The following is a 22,677-nucleotide window of genomic DNA, read 5'->3' on the forward strand; positions in this document are numbered from 1 at the left end:
CAGGAGCTTCCAATCGTGAGGAAGCAATTTTGCATTGTAGGCATAACTAACATTCAATAACGCCACCAACAACAACCAAATATAGGCTACTCATTGTCAATATGTAAATTGAATGTAACGTTATTGTGAATCAAATTAAAATGTTCTCCTCTTTGCAAACGTAGGCATAGGCATAGTAACAGATTAATTTAATAATAATGTTACAAAGACACTACATCAATCCGTATGTTTCATTACGCTACTAGGCTATTTGTTTTCAACAAATTAATGGTCGAATATTACTGACTGATGATCATTGTTTTGCCTTACTCTTGATTCATTAAGGCTAGGCCTTTTTATTCAGTTATTCATCATCTTCCGTCCTTGTGTAGCGCACTCATTCTCAGACCTGTCACCTGTCATTCATCATCGTAAGGGAGGTGTTTGGAATCATTCCCGTGTTACAATCATCAGCCAATCAAGGTGGTCACTTCAGTCAAGCTCGTGCATGAGTAATAACGTCATCCATAGCAACGAAGACTCACTCTTAGTTTAGGAGTTGTCATTTTTCCTTACTAAGAGTAGGTCTGAAAGGCTTTGTGAATAACTTAATAAGAGAAACTCCTAGCTAAAATCTTTTATTGCTATTTAGGAGTACTCCTACAGTAGTGGTAAGATAAAAGGCTTTGTGAATATGGACCCTGGTGTCTAACCCAATGCATAGCCCATTTCAAGAAAATAATGGTCCAATATTACTGACTGATGATCATTGTTATTTAAGAACATGCAGTGCGCGTTGGGCACCAAAAACAACAGGCGGGTCTGTTATTTAGCCTACTTACTGTAGGCTGCGTAAACCACAGGCCTTTATTTTGGGCAAGCCTGCATTCGAGGCGGGCCTTCTGTTGAAGAATTTTATATAAAGCCTGCGCTAACAGTAATCCTCCTGCCCCCGCTACCACAGCTGTGGATAGTGTGGCATGCTCACGCGTTATGTCTCCTTCTTGCAAACATGACTAGGCCTATATCGCAACCATTTACGTCTTCATAAAATAACAACTTGCCAGATATGCCTTCATAGCTTTGGGCTTCATTCAGCATTTTGCCTGTGCCCGTTCTATATGCTGGACAAGTGCGTAATTCTGCGGCATAAAGCAGATGTATTAGTTTATTGTACAGAAAAATAAAAATAACTGTCAAGCAGTCAATTGACTACATTGCAGTCAAGAAGTAGGGCAAATTAATTTACAAAACCAAAACGTGGGTCATAGTTGTCTAAGCCTCTATTGCGTAGCCTGTTAAAAATGTCGCTAAATAGTATTAAATCGCCAACAACATTGTTTTCTGTATAAGCCTACCCTAGGCTACAGATTAGTTCTGAACAGTTATTTCTTTACTGGCTCAATTATCAAAACGGTGCGTTCGTCCTCCGCTAATTAAACAGGTTCCGTAGAGAGACGTTAGAATAAATTAGCGTTTGCGATTGACAACGTTGTAATAAGTAGGCTATAACACTAACTTTGCAAAGTTAACTTGAATGCATCAATTTTGAACAAAGTTGTGTAGGCTTCACCACGCCAGTTGTAGTCTGCATGAACAGTTCTTGCAAAATCACTGCATGCCTATGGAAACAATAAGTCAATATATTAGAGGACGTTATAACTGAAATTTGAATTGTACTTTGTAACACGTAACCCCCAACACTGACAATAACGTAGACAGCAAATTAAGATATTTTTTCGTTTTGTGGAGCGGCACCAGTACCACTGTGTAGCCAAGCCTTATGCCATAGGCTACCCAAGTAGCCTAAATCGAGGTAATGTTTAATTATGCATGATTTATTTTTTTATTGAATTTGTAGGCTGGGATTCCTCTCGGCAACAATTATGTTTAAAGGTAGCCTCCTGCTTTTTCAGAAGGGGCGGCAGGCAGGCTACTGACAGAGCGTACAGTGGCAGAGCGACGCACAGTGGCTGAAAGTGGTACTAAAGTTTCACGCAGCTTCACGCCGCGTAATGCGCGACTGAAGTGGCCATTTGATAGTAATGCCCACTGTAATAACACAGCATGTTTGACTAAGCATAAATAGCATTGTTTTGGCTGTAGACTAAGCTACTTGTAACTCTCTGCATGCCGTGCACTCTCTGCATGTGTAACGGATGCCAGCTAGCTTAGCTGTGCTTGTGGAACGTTGGTAAACCTCACTCACCGACGCCTCAAGAGTGCTGCTGGCATGCGAGCCAGTGGCCTGGGCAATTGGCTCAATTGTTAGCGCGCTTGCCTCACGATCCGAGGTGCTGCTGTTCGCGGGTTCGAGTCCGGGTGCGTGCAGGGCTGATTCGCACAGGTTCAACACAACGCAGGTTACACATGCTGCAGTCAAAATACAGTATCAGTAGCATGTTGAAGCTATATCATTAGAGGCATAATTATCTACAGGAAGACAACTCGGTGGCAAAATCTGGCAGCTTGCTGAGGCACTGCAGAGATATCACATTTCGTGTTGTATGGTAGAGCTCCCAATACAGAGACAGGTCAGGATTAGACTAATAAACTGGAGAGCATTATGAATGGCTGTGTCTGTAAAAGACTCATTACTTACAGTGCAGGACCGCACCCAGTGTTTCAAAATGGGTAAATGGACTCAACTATTTAGCTGTTGTCAGATCAATATCCGTTAACCCAGCTTATTGTTCTCAGTGGGAACTAGTTCTAAGCTTACAGTAGAGAGTGAGAGTACTTATTTTCTTTGGTAGTAAAATATATATGCATCTATTTAAAAATATGTAAAATTATACTATGTTATACGTATTGCTGTGTCATTACACATTACACATTACAATATATAGTAGCATGTTTAATGATACATTACACATAATAGATTTTTTCATATTCTAAATTAGATTTCAAAGATTCACAAAATTAGATTTCATAGATTCACAAAGTTTCAGAAAGTTTCAGTTGAGTTTTGACATTCACTGTCAGAAGGCCTTCATAAACCCAGATGGCTGCCTTTAACCTTGACATTGAGCAGTAATATGGTAGCACTCAGAGCTCCGTTTTAAGCTGTGGCATGTTGTTTTGCCGAGGACACGGGTATCCAGATAAATTCTAACTCATGTTAGCACAGGAACTCAGCACTGATAAAGCACTGCTCCTCCAGTTTAAAGCAGCTACAGCGCCAGCCGCCATTTCTCTGACTTCATAGGCACTCCCAGGAGGGCGAGAGGAGATGAGAGGAGAGGAGAGGCAGAACATATACCATGGATTTAAAAAGTTTTTCTCTTTTGCACCAGAGGAAAATACAAACAGCGAAAAAAATAAAGGAAAGAGAGAAAAAACAGCGGCAGCAACAACAACAAATCAACTCAGCTGGACTCAGACGGAGCTCCGGCGAAGCGTGATAAATGCTGGGGTCAGCTGCGAGGTCCGTCTGGCATTATGTTATTTTGACAAACTGGTCCTTTTTGCTAGCCGAGCGGTGTGTCAGGCGCGGCCAGCGGGAGAGAAGCGTTTGCTTTTTAATCTTTTCCCCCGTACCTCTCCCTCTTTCCACTCCCCCTCTCTCTCTCCACCACTCCCTGCTTCCCTCTCTCCTTTCCTGCCATTCTACCGCTGCTTTTTTGTGGGTCATAAAACAAACTCAAACAATCCTTGTCCGATGACAAGATACAGAAGCTCGGGAGAGGAGCACTGCTTTATCACACAAGAGCGAGGCGAGAGGACGACTCTCCCCGAGCTCTGCGAGAAGCCGTAACCAGCTCCCGCAGTCGTGCTGCAGTAACAAAGGGAAAAGTGAATAAATATCACCGTCAGCCATTCCCCCCTCCCCCTCCCCCCCCTCTTTTAGCGCTACTTTCCAAAGAAGCAAAATGGGAAGACATGTCAGATGTGTTTACAATAGAAAATGCTGTCAGGTGGCTATGAGGTATGTGGTGCATACTGTCATCCCAGGTTTAGTGTGATGTTCCACTGGGCTGCAAGTTGGGCTACAAGTTGTCATGCAAGCAAGAACTAGTGCTATGTTTGGAGCGGGAGAGCAAACTTGACTTTGATACGACAATATACTATACTAGTGTAATCTATTTATTGTTATTATTAGTCCTTTCTTAGGTCCGGTGCTTATGTCTGGTTTTTGTGGTCCTAAGCGGATGTAGCCTAAACTCCCGCTAGATCGGACCCTAGTCCATCACACGAGACCTACAGTCTAAACCGCGGCCATTTTACAGCTGGGTGGACTGAAACAATGCAGATGAAGTGCCTTGTCCAATGGCACAACGCACAACATCAAGTGCCCCTCTGGGATTCGCCCCTGGCTGTCTTCTGATTGCCAGCCTAACTCCTTGGTCCACTGAGCTATGCACTCACTCAGCACACAGGTAAACACCGAGGTCATTAAAATATCAAGAAACAATATAAATGATTCGGAAACTGTGATGGTGTTGTACACAAATAATATGACAGGGTCTGCCATAGATTGAAACAATGATTCCTTTACAATAAGATTTACATGAGTTTCCAAAAACTCTATTTACAGTACATACACATAGCAGATGGTTACTGCTACATAAAATCAGTTTGGGCTTCCCTGGAGTGTATGTGAGTGTTAATATGTAAGGATTTAACCAACATCTCCATGTCAAATAACAAACAGAAGTGAGATGCCTTGCTAGACAGTTAGTAATCATGTTTAATGGCCCTTTCTCCATTTTTCTTCCTACTTTATGTACCGCAGGAGCTAAAAGCACCTGAAAGAGACTTTAATGTGCACCCTTCTCTGATTACTTGCACACTACTCACAGCAACTCCATCACTGCTGCCGCACTAAGCGAGGTACTGACAGAGGCACTAAGAGAGGCACTAAGCTTCCTGTGCTGTGTAACTCACCAGTGTCCCTGGTATTGTGCTGATTCAACAACAGAGTTTGGTGCAGCCACAGCTGAGGCCTTCACACACACACACACACACACACACACGCACACACACGCACACACACACACAGAGACACACACACAGAACAGCAGGGGGAAGGTGAAACAAAACAAAAAAACATAATCACCCAAAATTCTCTCTCTTCCTTTCACTCTCTCTCTCTCTCTCTCTCTCTCTCTCTTGCCAACAGCGATAGCCCACCGTCGTCTGATAAAGGATTACAACACAAATGGACAAAAGAGAACACAGGCAGTGGCTAAATAAATACTTGTGCGATAAGACAGAGGAAAATATACTTTTTCTACATTCCTAGTGAGAAGCTGAGGGAGAAGGATAAAGGGGCTATAAATAGGCCCTTCATGCACATAAACCACTCAGTCACTGGATCTACAGTAGGCCTAGGCCTATGTTTACAAGACACGACAGACCAAAGCTGTATCATAGAAATATATTTTAGCACACCGAAACTTTTAGAAATGGTTTCTTCCCATTATATCTTCTCTTGAAAGAAACTGCTGTAGATGAAAAGTGCAGCTCTCAAAGCTCATGAATGGAATGGACATGAATATAATGTTTGCAATGACATGCTACACATATACTGTACTGTATATTATAGGTGACCTTGCTGAATCACACTGTAGCCTGGTACACTTTTTAGAGTCACCATTACCTATGAAGAGATACATTAATCGGAATCCGTGTTGGCATTCAGTCCACAAACCATGGGTCACGAACATACATCAGCGTGTCTTCAGAGGTATGTATTGGATAATGGAGTTTCAACAAGCGGCCACAATGCAATTCTTTGTACAGATGAATTGATATACCTGTGTGCCATAAAAGATTCCTTACTCTGTTTTACACGTTTTACTCATATTTACTTCATGTTCTCTTTGCTCTCTTACTCCTGCTTTTGTCCTCATGTTCTCTTTCATGTTTACTGTTTACTACCTGACAGTGTAGGCTACATATAATTTAGTCTGTTACAATAAACAGTTTTTTTGTGACGATGCACTCATTTTTTTGATATCTCTGTTGCGTATTAAACTCTTTACAGCTGCAGTAAGTGTGCTGTGCACCTGTTCAAGTCTCTATATTTAGATATTTGCTCTCTCTCTCTCTGTGGCTGTCCCACAATCCTGGAGTAAAACCCCTCATCGCTGTCTGACAGCGCTGAGGAGCCTCAAGAAGAACAGCTTAGATTGAGTCAGGGGAGGAGAGAGGCAGTTTTTGATGAAAAGTGCTGACTCATGTCTTCTCCTGTTGAGCCCCCACTGGGAAAGTCATTCCCCGAGCGACAGAATAACATCCCATGGATGCTCCCGCTATCTCTGAAAGTCCTCCTGTCCGCTTGTTTGACGCCTGTTTTGCAATTTGAAAGCGGCCCAGTTGCAAGCTGGGTAGTGTCCCCCTACCACCCAAGCCCTCTTCTGAGACGCCGCTAACCTCGTCTCATCCTTCTCCTCTTTCATCTTCTCCCCTAACTCCCTCTCTCTCGTCCTTCTTTCTTCTCTTTGGCATCCTCTCCTCTTCACAGCGTCCTCGTCTTGGCTTTCACACTCCTTCCCATGGGCCTCGCTCCGATTAACATGCGTGTTAGCCGCAGCGCGTTGCGAGACCTCGGATATTATTCGCTGTAATCTCGCTTTTTTGCTAAAGTGACTCGAGGCCTTTTTGTGATTCTCCGTTGTGTGACCCGGCATAACACTGGCAAGGGGCCGCTGCTGCTGGTGGTGATGGACTGAGAGCTTCTGGCGGAAAAGCTGAGAAGGGATGACAAATTGTTCCTGTCTCTCTTGCTGTCGTAGGGGCGCTCCTCCGACTCCTTCCCTCCCTGGCCGTCTGCCTGCCTGCCTGACTCTTTCAAACACACGCTGAGGCCCGTCTTAGAACAGACAAGAAAAAAAGGGGGTGAGACATGGAGCTCACCGCTAGTCATAGCAACACCAAGGCGAAGTGCTGGGCACCACAGGAAGTGTATTTGTTCAATCAGGGTCGGATAATACTAAGGGCAGAGTCGAGAAGGAGGGAAAGCCACAGGAGACAGGCAACATATGGTGAGCATGTGTGTGTGTTTCCGTAAAAGAGAGGGAGAGAGAAGAGAAAGAAAGAGAGAGATGTGAAGTGTGAGAGAGAGCCGAGTCTCCATTCCTGTTTCCTCAAGATATATATACCTTCCACCTTTAGCAAGAAAATTCTAAACATGCTAGATTTTGGTTCTTACTGGAGTGGAGAGGGTTGGAGTACATGTGAAGAGAACCTCCCATGTGGGGAGCACATACAATAAGCCAAATCAAATCGTAGTGACAGTCAAGCATGCTCAGAGCTCACTAGGTTTTGATGACAGCAGGCGCAGCAGGCTACAGCGCCCATACCATATACGGGTCCGAGCGCCCACGGGGACCCAGGTTCGAATCCGACCTGCGGTCATTTCCCGATCCCACCCTATCTCTATCTCCTACTTGCTTCCTGTCACTCTCCACTGTCCTGTCCAAATAAAGGCAAAAAATCCCAAAAAATATACTTTAAAATAAAAAAAAGAAGCTATGCTAGCCCATGTAAAGTTTTAGGCACATTTGAGGCCAATTTACTTCACAAAGTCTCCCAGAACAACATTGTTATGCTGCTGGAAAATCCAAGTGATTGTACCATTCGATACCAGTCACTCCTGTGGAAACACTGGTAGAAGTGTCTTTTTTATTTCTTTTCCTGTCGTGGCCTACTGGGGCAGTCGTGGCCTACTGGTTAGGGCTTCCTGCTTGTGACCAGAGGGTTGCTGGTTCGATCCCGGACCAGCAGGAATGGCTGAAGTGCACCTAACCAGGTTAGTGTGTGCTCTGTGTGTTCAGTAATTCACGGATTGGATAAATGCAGAGACCAAATTCCTTGTATACGCAAGTATACTTGGCTGAGTAACTTGATTTTTTTTTTGTTAATGTATGTTGTATGTCATGTCTGTGTTGTCTGTGTCTTCTAAATGGGCCCGGAGTCTAGCAATAGAGGTGATGATGAAAATTATGCTTACCCTAAATTATACATGGAAGACTGTCTCATGTAAATAGCTAGCTTATTATCCTTGTAATCAGATATTGTGAGCTTTTATCTGATGGCACAACAGCACAGAAGCCTGGCCTTCGCCTCCGAGGCTCACTGAACGTTACCATGCTTCTCTGGTGCCTCTCACAAGATAGTTTAATTAACTAACTACAGATAAAAAAATGACCTAAAGATTGTCTCTCTCTCTCTCTCTGAAAGATAAAGATGTCAACACGTATGAAAGGGCCAAAGGCACTGAGTCCAATAATGATTGTGTTAATTAGCCAGTAGGCTAGTTTCAGCCCAACATGTGACATGCGTTCTCTCAGTGTGTTCCCACATTCTCCATTGTGGCAAGCTGTTTTGAAGTTGTGTTAATTGCCTCCTTGCTTATAGGATGTTGGGCTCAACGATCAAACATGATACAATGTATGCATACTATAAGTGTGAGTGTAAAAGACAAACTACATTATTGTATTGCGGCAGCTCAAGAAAACTCACACTGAGATTGATGATGTGTGTGTGTGTGTGTGTGTGTGTGTTTGTGAAAGAGGGAGAAAGTGGAAAGAGAGAAAGGACATTCATCAGGTTATGAGCAATTACACTCTTAACATGCAAAATGTCAGTTCTCTGTACACTTAAGACCAACCTCCATCAATGGCACAAAAAGTTAAATTCTTCCATTGCAGTTCTATTTCTTCATTGTTGTGCCCACAGAAATAAACCACTGTAATGATGATAATGTGAATCATGTAGCAAGAGCCCACAGTATTGTATAGAGTGCCATAAAGAAATAATGATGCCGAAAATGCAGAAAACACACCACCTAACTCACTACCCAAAGCAAATGACAGGGATGTGGAGACTCTCAACCGAGGATCAACACACAGCGAATGCCAAATCCAATTCCCTTTCAAACTGATAATGATTCATACCAATTTACAATGAGTTAGCAACAGCCATTGCTGGTTCATACACAATTGTTGAATATTTGAACAAATCAGCAGATATTCTAAAGTTCATCCAAACATAAAGGACCCAAAATAGCTTTTAATTTAATGGGCAGCGATGGTCACGCTGCTTACAGGTCCGCCTGGGCAGAGAGAGTACACTGATCATGCAGTGAGTGCATCCCTACCGCGAGTCACCCCCTCAGCCCCACCAGCCTCAGCCTCGGACCACTTGAGCAGCAATTCAATTTGACTCTTTCTGTTAAGGGAGGGGGCGATTTTAACACAATCGGCTGCAAATTTAACAGACAAATAAATGCTGTCACGGTCAAAGGATCGGGTGTCTCTTTTCAGTCCGTAGAGCAGCATGCTCTCGTTCATTCATGCACAAAAAAAGCTCAGGACCTTGAACTGCAAGTCAATTGATCTTTCATGCGAATGGCACTGATTTATTGTATTTACTATGGGGACTGCTTTAGTGTGGAGGGGATTAAAAGTGTGCTAAATGTTTCAAGGTTTCTTTGCGTCAGAATAAAAAGAGAAGGAGACTGCTCCCCTTTCATCAGCAGATGAAAGAAAATCAAAAATGAGGAAAAAACAGAAGCAACAAAGGCTTACTTTCCCCCCCCTCATAGCCCTCTTGTATCATAATGTTGTTATTGTTGCTGCTGTGGTGTGTGTGTGTTGTTTGAGTGACTGAGTGAGAGAGAAGAGAGAGAGAAAGAAAGAGTGAGAGATATGGTATGTGTGTGTGTATGTGTGTGTATTGTCTGCCCTACAGCTCTCCATGACACACTGCCTCAAACACAGCTGAGAACAGAGGCAGGCAACACACACACACACACACACACATAAACTCACAGTTATGAGCAAAAACAAACACAGCCTACTTAACCTCAAAACGCAAACAAATATCCGAAAATGGGAACAAACAAACACCCAACCCGAATTACATTGGCATCTACAAAACCAACACAACAGTATGCGATTCTCCAAAAACACACACTGGTGACCTCCAACCTTCACAGAGGACATGTCCATTTCTCCTCCCCTGTTCTTCCAAACTTCACTGAGGCTATCTCTATTTCTCCATTGGGTCTGTCACAATAATTACGTTATTGACTTATCACACAATATATAAAAATCAATAGCAATATATTTATTCGTGTACAAATTCACTCCATTGGTCTTCATCATATTTGTGTCATTTGTATGTTTGTGTTTAAAGAGATGTCCTAAAATATAGCAACTAACCTACTGTAACCTAAACAGGTATTAGACCTTACAGTTTTACAGTGATGCATTATTGATTTCTCCACAGCATACTCACAGTTACTTACTGTCTCAGCAGCACAAGCTGTATCACCCAATCACAGTGTTTGAGTTGGGAACAAACAAAACACACTTCCAGGTGGAGATAGATCTGTATAGTTGCATTATTGTGCAGTTACAGTTACATTTGTCTCAGACAATAATATAGTTTATCACAATATTTTCTGAGACAATATATTGTCCAATGAAAATGAGTTATCGTGACAGTCCGGCTCTCCGCTCCTTTTCTTCCAAAGTTCACAGAGGCTATCTCGATGTCTCCCTTTCTTCCCTTGTTTTCTCTTCCCTTCCTCCAGAGAGACTCTTCTCTGATGCACGTGGCCTCCGCCATTATTGTGACAAGACTCTCTGACACATGGTGCTAATGGCTTCGCGGCTGTCACGGCAACATGCTATGGTTACCATTATGGGCTGTTAGGGGAAAGTGTCATGTTAGTGCTCCTACTGGAGAGGGACAGAGAGAGAAAATGATAGAAAGAGAGAAGGACAGAGAGAGGGAGAAAGAGAAAGAGAGAGGGAGAGAGAGCAACAGAGAGACAGAGAGAGAGAGAGAAAGAGAGAACTGTCAGCTACTGGAACACTTAAAATGTTTCAACTGTAATCATTAAAAACAACAGACAGGATGTTAACCTCACCCTTGCTTAAAAAAGTATAAAGCTGCATCTGCTTTTCAGTTCCTTGACAGCTGAAGAAGCCAAGCTAATTCCGTCTTAACCACAAGGGAGATGATGGTATTAACTGTGGTTTTGATTGGAATTTACTTTTAGGAAGATGATTAAAAAAAGAAAAGAAGCTCAACATACAGGCTGTAATCATTTCAATCTGGGAAAGACATGACCTCGAGTCATCTCAAGCACTTTGTAAATGATAGCATATCGATGCCAATTTCAAATATTTAATCAGCCGACATCTACCATCAACATGAAAGATAGCAAATGCTTCCTGGGTAAATAAGGGGAACACAAGACAGTTTGACTGAAGACGTGACACTGATCCTGGTAAGCTGTGTGTGTGTGTGTGTGTGTGTCTATGGGTTGGGGTGAGGCGGGCGATGAGGGCACCCTGGCACAAGCTCTTTCTTTGATGCCGCCGTTGGCAGCAAGCTGAGTGGTAAAATGGCGCACATGCCAATCAAAGTGGCACTGATTGATGAGGCGGCGTCGAGGCGCTGGTCTCAAAGTGACGAGGACTGACAGGAGAGGTGAGCCGGCGGAGCGGAGATCACGTCAGAGATTAAGGTAGCGAGACGGGCGCGGAGACAGTTGCATCGCTCCGTGTTAAAAGATCGTAGTCCGCGACGCGTTGTTGATAGCTCAAAAAGCCAATGAAATTACACCCCCTCCATTTTGTGCTCTTGAAGAACTGCACTGATTGGCTAGGAATGTTTATGGCTCTGATCAAGCAACTATGGTTCTTTCCCATTTACAGAGCTGGGGCTGGGTACAAACACCAGAGGTTTCTTCAGTGCAAACACTGAATGGACAGCTACAAATCGCTGAATTTGACCAAATGAAATCGGGGAGTAGACCTGAAGAAGAAGGCAAGCAAAACACAATGTTCGCTCCTAGCAAAAAAAACAATCAGTAAATTATTCCAGAGTGTGCTGGCTATCATGACTTTCTGACTTTCAAGTTTCTGTAATCCACCAGCACCCAGTAGCTGTGTACAGGGATTTCAACAAAACAACAACACATACAGTAGCCTAGTTAGACACTAAACATCTCAATGGTCTAAACCCAGTTCATGCGAACTATCCAACACTTGTCCTTTTAGGCAAGTCCCTCCACTCGGTGGCCATATTGCAACGCTATTGGGCACTTATCGGGCATCTATTTTGGCAGAAATGCGCGTGCACAAGGATTCACGACACCAATCTTGCTCAAACACTGATGGACCAAATAGGGATGTAACTATGACTAATCAGCCGCCGCTATCACAAAAGACAATGCAAGTGAGCATTTTAAACTCTCCTGTCAGGCCTCCATGATCAAACCAAAAGAAATGAACCCACTCTGGTTCCTCCTCTGGTGCTCTGGGGTCAGGAAACCTTACATTTGCACATCAAAGCCAAGAGGGAAGCTGCTTATGTGCCGGAGCCTGAGCTGGAAAAACGGCACGTTCTTCACCGGCTCGGCTTCTTTCATATGTATTGTATCTGCTGAGCATCTTTCCCTCCCTCCCTTCTCACGTCTTTCCTCTCACCTTCCATCACACGGTCATATCTCCATCCCTTTCCATCTCTTTCCTGTGTTCCGTCTGCCTTTGAGTCCTGATAGGTAACTTCCCCCCGTCTCCTCTCCTTGCCAATGACCTGTCTGCAGCTTCCCCTCTGTTTTTTCTTTACTACTTTCACTCTCACTTTTCTGAATTCTCTTGGCCCCTTTCTAACACACACAAAACACGAAACACACACACACACATAACACACGCTACCTTAAGCTGTCTCGTGCCCTCTACTGAAATATGTATCGAGACACTCACTCTACTGCACACACACACATTGCTCCTCTCTGATATACACATGTGGACAACACCCACTCTCCTACACACACTCTGACTCTGTATGACAAAACACTTATTCTCCTACACACACAGGCACACACACACACACTCACGCACATTCTAGCTTGGCCCATCCCTCTCTGGTCTCACCCTCTGTGTTTTGACCTACATAGGCCTGATCCTCACCTCTCTCTCTCACACACCATGGCTGACTGGTGCTCATGTCTGTCTGATAGATGCCCCAGGATCCCAAAATGCCCTCTGCCTCCTAAGGCAACACACACACACACACACTCTCTCTCTCTCTCCTCTATGATCAATGATTGGAGGGAGGAATGATGTCTCAGATGTGTCTCCTTGTGTGTGTGTATGTGTATAACTGTTTTCAGACATGTCCAACATGTCAAACGGGTGTCTGACCCTTCGGGTGATTCAGACATGATGCTTACATTGACGGACATTATGTGTGAACGACACCTATGGACATGAACAGAATCTCCGCGTGGTTGAACAGGTTGAACGTAGTTGAACACACACATGAACAGAATCTCTGCATGTTCCTTGCTTCGTTCAGACATGCGCTCATTTACATAATGGCCATCGGAAATACTAGGACGAGAGTAGTGTAAGAGAGCTAAGTTCAGAGTTCCAAATGTCCGGTGACGTTGTTCAGATATACAGCCCAACTGCTTGATCTCTGCAGAACATGCTGACTTACACCTATGTCTGAAAGCAGCTTATGTGTGTGTGTGTGTCTCCTTGTGTGTGTGTGTGTGTGTGTGTGTGTGTGTGTGTGTGTGTGTGTGTGTGTGTGTGTGTGCATGCATTAAACTGTGAATGCAAAGTTGTGAATATGCTGATGTGAAAACTGATGCATGCCTGTGCAGTTACAGAGTGTGTGTGTATGTACTTTAGTAAGGCACACTCTATTTGTGCATTTGTGTTTTCAACGCCACGTGTGAGCGTGTGTGTGTGTGTGTGTTTGTGTTTGTGTGTGTGTGTGTGTGTGTGTGTGTGTGTGTGTGTGTGTGTGTGTGTGTGTGAATGTGTGTGTGGCATGTGTGTGCGTGTTTGTCTGACAGCTTAGAGTTCACTACCATCATCACTCAGGACACACCTACTCTATCGGTGCCAAATCACTCACCCACCAGCACATGCCAGAGGTGCCAGCCAACAGGTCACATGACTGGGGCATGGAGGGCAGAGGTGGACGGGACAGAGCAAGCCCTTACAACTGCTGCTGAGAGGGTCCTTTCAGCACGGACACAGTAACACACATACAGGCACGCGCACAGCCACACACGCACGTACAATATGCTTGCATGCACACACACGCACGCATACAAACACACACAGACACATACACACGGGCCAATACATGAACACCTTAACATTTTTAAATACAGCTGAAAAAGAAAAGGAAGAGCACATTTCCTAACACACAACATGACGGTGCAGCTCACTGGAGGATGCTACAGTTGACAGTTGTTTATGTGGCCTTTCTGTCTGTCTCTCTGTCAGTGGTCGTACTGAGAGGGGAGACGTCTCACTAAAGCGTTTCGTCACATAAGTGCTGACAGGAGAGCGCCATACTCCGCTTTCGACATCCGGTTACATCCGATTTCATTGTTTTCAATACAAGCCCGCACACCAGCATCAAAATTTGCCGCCGCCAATGCATCAATTACGATTCAGCACTATTTTTGTCGGCCCCACTCAATAAAATCCATTGTTTATCCAGTGCTTGTCAGTTAAAAAATGTTGGCGCTGATGTGCGTGACAAGCGACAGCACAGTCATGTCGGAGCCCATTTGTGGAGCACTTCACTCCTTCTCAGTGATGCCTCCCTGGCTGCCTGGCTAAGCACATCTACCTCTGCTTTCAAACTCCAGCAGAGTCACAAGGCCCCTCGCACCTGGCTTTTGTGGCCAGGGGGAAGCCTGGGTGGGCATCTCTGACTCATTGTTACGATTTGTAATAAAATCCCCCCTTGAACTTCTCCATCGGACTCAAGTAGGTGAGTTTATGGGAGTGAACAGGTGTTTTTCAATGTGGGATTACAGAGATTGTGTCCTTTTGGGCTAGAACTTGCACCTGAATAGGAAATTGCAGCCCTCTATAAAACACTGTCATAAAAACTAACTAAGGTGTCTAAGTCATTTTAATAAACCAGGAAGTAGTTTATGTGCAAGCTTGCCTAATGCTCACCATGGCAACTGAGGTCTGTTTACAAAGGGAAATTTAGCAATCAAATCCATAATATCACTTCATTTATGTGGTGCCTTCATGTTTGCTTAGTGTAAATATGTTTTTCATAACTAACTAAATAAATAAATAACAACCAGATAAGTAAATTAAGCTAATGTTCTTCACTTATCACAATCTTTCACTGTATATGTCACCTGCTTCAAGGTTACAAACAATGCAATTTGGATGACAAAATGAAACAACATAGTATCTGGGAAGCAGCACTGTGCAAAATGGCCCTCGTTTTAGAATTCAACAGCACTGCGATTTAAAATGTGACACCTACTACAGGAAGTTGGTGCTAGTGTAGTTTATATGCAGAAAGGAGTGATTTTGTCCAAATGTAGGCCACCATATTCTGTTTTTGTTCTTTTGCTTTGCCATCTATTCACTCGTCACCCTCTCTCTCTCTTCTCTCTGTCTGTCCCAACTCAACTCTTTCTACTGTTTCCCTTGCTGTTTTCTATCCTTTTCTTTCACTTCTGTTTTTTTGTCTCCTCTTACTTCCTTTTGCGGTCCCCCTCCTTCTCCGAGTCCGTCTTTTCTCCAAACTCTTTCCTGTGTATCTGTCTGTTCTCTGCTCTCTCCTTCACAAGTCCTCTGTCCCTCCCAAGGCCTTAGTCATTCTCTTCCATTTCTCTTTTGGTCTCACTTTCCTCCCCATCATGCCCTGACCGTCCTGTCCTTTTTCACTGTTGGCAGTGAACAAATTCAATCCAGTTTGATTGATTTTTTTTCCCAACAAGGGTGTCTTTTTGATTTTATGGACTTACTATTGTTGAGGAAACTACTTTCAATGGGCACACCTGTGCTAACCAAAGGGGTCATCCAAAAGCGCTCACCTTTTTATTCTGACTTATTGATTCCACCTGAATTGTCCAGTTCACCAACCGCTTGTATTTATCATCCAACTCCATGTTAACAACAAACACTGAAACACTGACAACTCAGTTAAAAAAGAAACTGAAGAACTCTAAGACCATACAGGCTCACCCAAAAGAGTCTTTCTTTACTCTGACATATTCCACCTTCGGTTTTACATAGCTCGAGTTGCTACAGCCAGGCAGCTACAGCGCTACACTCTGGGGGCATGTACTGTACATGGGAGCTCACAGACATGCCCCCAGAGTGTAGCGTTTTTTTTTTTTATACCGACAGTACTCGGTGACTTCGAGAAAAAGAGATCTGTGTGAAAACTCACCAGATTTCTCCTTTAACAACAAACACTGAAATGCAGTGAAGTATATACTGTATAAATAAAACTCAACTTAAGAACTCATAAGAACTTAAGAAACTCCAGTGTCTTGCCAGTGGGGAAACAGTGGGGCACTTATTATGGCGCTTGTCTGTGTCAATTGGAGTGAAGCCTGGTGTGGGAATGGGAACTGTCAACACGGATCACTGAGGCTGCCTTGTGCAGGAGACTGGCCATGGCAGGCCGCGGGGACCTGGGGCGGTGGCACAGTGATGGGCACGCTCCTCAGAAGCGTCTCATCACCCCTCAGAGAAGCCCTCGCTGCTGCCAACCAAAGATCTCTGTGTGCGCTCTCCAAAAATCAAAATCACACACACACACACACACACACTCGCCTGTACGTGTGTTTACACAAACAGAAATACACACTTACATGCATCCAACAAGCCAAACATCTCTGTGTGCAACCTCCAAACATACCCCCCTTCCCACATACATATGCTTACACACTGACAACCCTCACATTGACAACCACCACACTGCCAACAAAAGATGTATGGGTGCACTGCCCAAAACATCCCTCTTACACACACACACAGACATACTGTAAAGGCTTAAACAGGCACAAACAACATTCTGCCAACTGAAAATCTGAGTATGCACTATCAAACGCACATACACACACACACACACATACGTCTAAAGTACACACACAAATACAATAGACAGAGAGAGACTCCTACCCCCTTCCATCTCCACCTGAATTGGAAGATAGCCCCTCGTCACACAGGGACAAAGCATCGTCTAGGGGCCATTACGGCAGCAGAACATGGCGGGGACCATGCAAGGCCATTATGAGTACAAGAAGAAAAGACATGTGCGGCCTGTTCCTTACACAGCCAAATGGCTCCAAAGGTCATCGGGTGCCTCTACCTCACATCCACTCTGGGCCACACTGCGCCATTATTGTAGAACACAGGAGGATAAAGACTTTAAAAGCAACACAAAAGGGGAAGACTATGACTTTTATCAGTTGGAAAGAGGATGCAACGTCTATTTGTGGATCCTTTTTTTTCTCTCCCTCTCTCTCTCTCCTTGTGTCGCAAGAGCCACAGCAGAGAGAGAGAGAGAAAGAGAGAGGGTTTGGAGGGGGTCTTGTTCTCCATAAAAGGCCTACATTCGCTCTTGGCTATCAGGCAGAAAAGACGGCATTACTCAAGGGACAAAAAGAACTAGGGCACAGCAGGGTTCTGAGGATGGACGGCTGCACTTATCACCACAGGGGCAGATCTAAGCGTCAGGGACCACTATCTACACCCAGTCGTTGATTACAGTGCTCCACCACCACCACCACCACCAGCAGCAGCAGCAGCGGACGGACGTCCGACTCCTCAGGCCAGAGCTGATGTGCAGCGGCACGCTGCGCCACTCGTCTTGCAAAACTCATCAGAGACCGCTACGTGGCATGCTGTGCCACTTTCTGCTGAACCGCTTGCAATCTTTGATTACAGAGTGCCACTGGCTGTAACGGTCCTCTTGAGTCATAACGCTATGGCGAGCTCGGCCAGTTCTTTCTGATATGCATGGTTTCAGTTCCTCCTTCATATGTGTTGCACTCGAGCCCAAATCTATGAGCTCCTGTCATTAAGATTAAGACAGCAGAGACATGACACATAACTGGTGGCCAAAAAAGTTGCCCTCAAGCTAGCAAGACATCACCAGGAAGTAGAGCTTGGTTATGGTACTGCCTAGGTGCCTGCTTTACCATGGAAACTAGGTTTTGACACATTAGGCTAAAAGCCCTAACTGATGGATTGTCTGTCTGGATGGCTCAAGACTTCCAAAAATACCACCACATACAAGGAAACTGGAGTCGAGACAAGTGACAACTTCCTCCTTTTGTCATGTACCCTTGTCTATATAAATTCCCTTTCCTCTCATGTCTCTATCCTCCTGACAGCAACCAAGGGAGGAACCAATGTGCATTCAATCCTTCAGAACTATCTCATCTGAGGGGATCTGGTGCCATCAAAGATTTCTTCCAACAAACATCAAAGGCCGACGGGAGGTCAGCTGTAGTCCTGCATCATCTCTGGCTCGCTCAAAGCTGTCTGCTGGCGTGCGGCATGTCGGGGAGAAATCCGTCAAAAGCCACTCTCGGATGAAAAATGCCATCAAAATGTCAGTGGCGCACGAGGACTGGTCTCTTCTGACCCTTCTCAGACCACACACACACACATGGATAGATACACACACACACACATGGATAGATACACACACACACACACACACACACACACACACAAGCATGGATAGATACAGACACACTCGCACACACAAGCATGGATAGATACACACACGCACACACACACACACACAAACAAGTACTGCATGGATAGATATACACAAACACATAAGGCTCACAGACACACACACAAGGGTGAAAAAAGTTTCCTTGAAGTATGTAAATATAGCAGCACAATGTCAGTACAAAAAAAGGAACTACCTCCTCAAACACTGAACAGTGAACTAAGTTAACTTTCACACCCTACTGAATGAATACAGCAACAGAGAATAGCACAACGGAGAACAATAGAGAACACACACACACTCACACACACACAGACAGACACACACACACTTCACCTAGAGAGTGGGCAGTATACATGTACTTTGTACTCTTTCTGACCTGTATGACCCTCCCGGGGGCTAAACTCCCCTCCCAGGCTACTGCCCTCTTGCTCTGGCTGGTTCTATTGATTGCATTGTGCAGCACAGCCAGCCATTGTTTCCCATCCAACCCGACGGTGCCCGCAGAGCCATGCCTGTCCCGTTCTACACTCTCACACACACACTTACACACACACACACACACACACCATCCCCTCTGCTGCAGTGTCACTGCTGATGCACAGGCACACAACCACATACACACACATACACGGACACCAACAAACACACACACACACACCAACACACACTCACACACACACACACACCAACACACAGTCACACACATACGCAGCACTTTCATTGTCTTCCTCAAACTCCACAAGGACGCCTCTGTCTGCAACCACGAGGCCCCGGCGGGCTCTGCTGCTCCTACATCGTCCTTCAGGAACTTTTCTCCTCTTCCTTCCTTCATCTGTCTGTTTGTTTGTTTGTTTGTTTGTTTGTTTGTTCCTGGATCTAATCCCTTCCGAGAGTTATGCTTGAGGGGGTGTAGATATGTTTGGTCTTTTTAGTGCTGGGGTGCTGCACAGGCAACAACAGACTCGACAAACAATGCAGGGGAGCTGCTCTGTATGACTTTGGTTTAAAACGTTTTTGTTTGTTTGCAGGTACAACGGAATGAACACTGAAGACACCAACCTGGATGCATGGCCAACCAAAAGATGCATTGAATGCTAGTTCCACATTCCAATTTTAGATGGAACTTTACAATGCTAAAACTCTAGACAAAAAAAAAACACCACAACAGAAAGCAATAGCCAGAATTAGCTGTAGTAAGCATTTTGTTCTACGGAGTGCTAAATGTATGTGGTTTGGTGGGAGTTTATGTGGCCTATTTGTATGATGGATGGGGGAGCCTTAGCCACTGCTTGTAGCATTTTGAACATAAATGGGTCAGCATGAGGGTTGCCTTATATGAACATGTCAATACTATTTTGTATCCCTCTAACACCTGCACAGTCTTGCCTGTCAAGGTTATATCATTGTCAAAACTACAATACCCAGCGACAAGCACTGGTATTTGTAAAAAAAATATTTAAGAAAACAGAACAGGATTGTACAAAAGACTTGGACCAGCAAATAATTTCACCGACAATATTTATTTTCAGCAGGTAATGAATCAATATGGATAGAGAGATTATTCCCCTGTGGCGCTGAGTGGAACAGTTCCCTTTCGACAGAGACAGACTGGCTTGTATAAACGTGGGCACAGAGAATTAATGCTTAGCCCCAGCGCACCCCCGCAGCACCGTCAGTGCGTTCCCTTCTTTTAACTCATTTACATCACTCGGGTGTTTAATGACTTCATCAGCCGCGAACAGGCCTGTAGCGAAAGTGGTGGGAGGGGCAGTCAAACAGTAGCATCGTCAGTGGCGGGGAAACAGGCGGTGGGCGCACACCTGTTGATCTGCGTCCACCGAGGCTATCAAGAGAAAAGATGCTGCCTAATATGACAGAAAACTACTTTGTCCAAGCTAGGCCCACTTACAACAAGAAATTAGCCTAACAAAGCATTGTTATTGTTAGAAGAGATTAACACTAAAAGCTTGTTTATTATGTAATGTATATATTTAAATTAGTGGGAGAGGCCAACTGGTGGAGAGGTGATATGACTGCATGTGTGAGTGAGAAATAGGCTACTGATCAACAAAAGCTGAAGACGCAAGGGGCTTAATCATAGACACGAAGCAATGTCTGCAAATGAAGTCTTATTACCACATAGCCTACTCTTCAAGAGATAGCAGGATGTGGGTCTTTGGAGAGAGTAAGCATAAATTACGTTATCTGTCCCTACAATAAATGGGTGTTTACTTATTCATGTGTGGATTTGGATACTTACTCAATCAATTCGCGTCGTCTGCAAGGCCTCAGTTTATTAGATAACATTAATGATTCATTAGCTGTCCGAAGGCGTTGAGTTTGCCATTCTCGCAACCCGCAGCTTCCCTCCCGCGATAAGGAGTCGGTCCCTGTGCCAACCGCATTCGTTAGAAGAGCTCATTACCGATTCACCGCGACAGTAAAAATCTAACGGCTGTTCTCTTACAAAACAGATGGGACGCTGCGGCAACTAACCGCACTGCAAGCTTGAAGAAATGTCATAAAGACCAACCAGTAATAAAAAAAAATACCACATGAAAACACTGACAGCGGAGATAAACAACCGACTGATTGTGAGAACTTCAATTATGGGTAGGCTGATGATTGTGAGAACTTCAATTATGGGTAGGCTGATGATCTTTCACCTGTCCAAAGCCAAATAGGGACTATTGGCCCCTAATCTAACGGACCACCAGCACTTCCAAAGCATTTGCCTGTTTAGCTTTTAACCCTGTTGTAAAGCGTCTCTCAGCAGGCTCTTTCAAAGACATGTCAACAAATGTTTCAGATTATCGTGGCCTTGAGCGTATATGGGAAAGGGGCGAGCATCAAACAAAGTGTAGCCTACCAACACAGGCTGCCTGAAGACAGTAGTGCTCTCGGTAGCCTATGTCTCTCTCTCTCACACACACACACACACACACTGTCGCCCAAAACCTCCAGGGAAAATGCACTGTTATTCAATAATGGTTAAATAACTGGTGTGATATGCTCAGTTTAGGGAGCACATGAGCTCTACGCTTGATGCTCTTACAGGCTGGGAAGAAAATGGTCATTGATGGCGAACCGATTAAAAAAAGTATCGGCGGCTAGATTAAGAAGAGCCGTTTATGTTTGCTGTCGCATTAAATCCCTGTCCTGTAGTCGATGTAAGATGCATCACTATGTTTCATAACCCTGTTTGCGTTCTCCAGCCCAAATGAACTGACTTCAGCCCTTGCTTATAAATACCAGCGTGCCATATCCAACAGTGTTATGCAAAACAAGACCATTTCTCATATTTGGAAACCATCAAAGATTAAATGTCAACCGATATCCAGTCTAATTTGTTAATTTACGCATGTAACCTGAATAGTCTAAGTCTAACCTATCCATCCAATGTTCTCTTAACACAGCATACTGTAAAAGTAGAGTTCGCCTGAAGTGTCTGTAGACACTGGAAGCAGCTACATAAAAACACTGAGCGCATCACAGCCCTACAATAACACAGTGCAGGCTCCGCGTGTCTACCAGCGGGCAGCTATCAGCTTTGTGCATCATGACCGCTATTTTGACATCGTGATCTCTGCAGCGACGCAGCAGGCAACAGGCCGGTGGAGTGGACATTGGTTCCCGTATCAGGGCATTGTCTTGTCTGGTTGAACACAAAACACTGGTTATAGGAGGCAGTATACTCCCACCTACCTTGCATCAGCGCGTTGCTGCTCCGCAGGATGGCCGGGCCCCGGTGAAGTTCAGCAAGATGCTCCGGCGCCGGAATAGCCTTGAAAATAAACCTGTCGAGGGGCTGAAACAGGAATTGGGGACTGAGCATATGTGGTCGCTGATGATGCTTACTAGCAGCCTGTTATACTGAGTAGACACGGCGAGAGCTGTAGTGCGCATGCCAGTGTCAGGCTGCCGTGCTGCTGCAGCCGCTGTGATCGCCGGTTGGTGCTTTGCCTTGGCAGCGGGCGCTGTGCGCGTGTCACCCCGCAGTGACACTTATCTCCCCGGCTGCGATGTGTCGGCTGAACATAATGAACACTCCGCCTCTAAGTTACGGGGGTCCACTAGAGCCAACGAATCTTAATTTAAACACGTTGTTTTTAGTGTTGTATAGGCTTTACTTATTCTTTCTAAGCTGTAATAAATTGTAGAAGTAATGTTTTTGTGGCTTACAAAACCTAA

General features: G+C 44.6%; 1 long non-coding RNA gene across 1 annotated transcript in view; it reads right to left on the minus strand.

Annotated features, from left to right (window-relative positions):
• LOC143110186 (uncharacterized) overlaps positions 1–22,326 on the minus strand; it is a 69,147-nt gene extending 46,821 nt beyond the window's left edge. The window contains exon 1 of the long non-coding RNA XR_012984087.1: positions 22,192–22,326. This is a non-coding gene — a long non-coding RNA (uncharacterized LOC143110186). The remainder of the gene's footprint in view (positions 1–22,191) is intronic.
• Positions 22,327–22,677: the final 351 nt, after the last annotated feature.

This window comes from Alosa pseudoharengus, unplaced genomic scaffold, assembly GCF_046254945.1.
Source record: "Alosa pseudoharengus isolate Yale_2024_CS ecotype anadromous, Long Island Sound unplaced genomic scaffold, YU_APseudo_1.1 YU_APseudo_1.1_scf_7, whole genome shotgun sequence".
In the NCBI taxonomy this organism is placed as follows: domain Eukaryota; kingdom Metazoa; phylum Chordata; class Actinopteri; order Clupeiformes; family Clupeidae; genus Alosa; species Alosa pseudoharengus.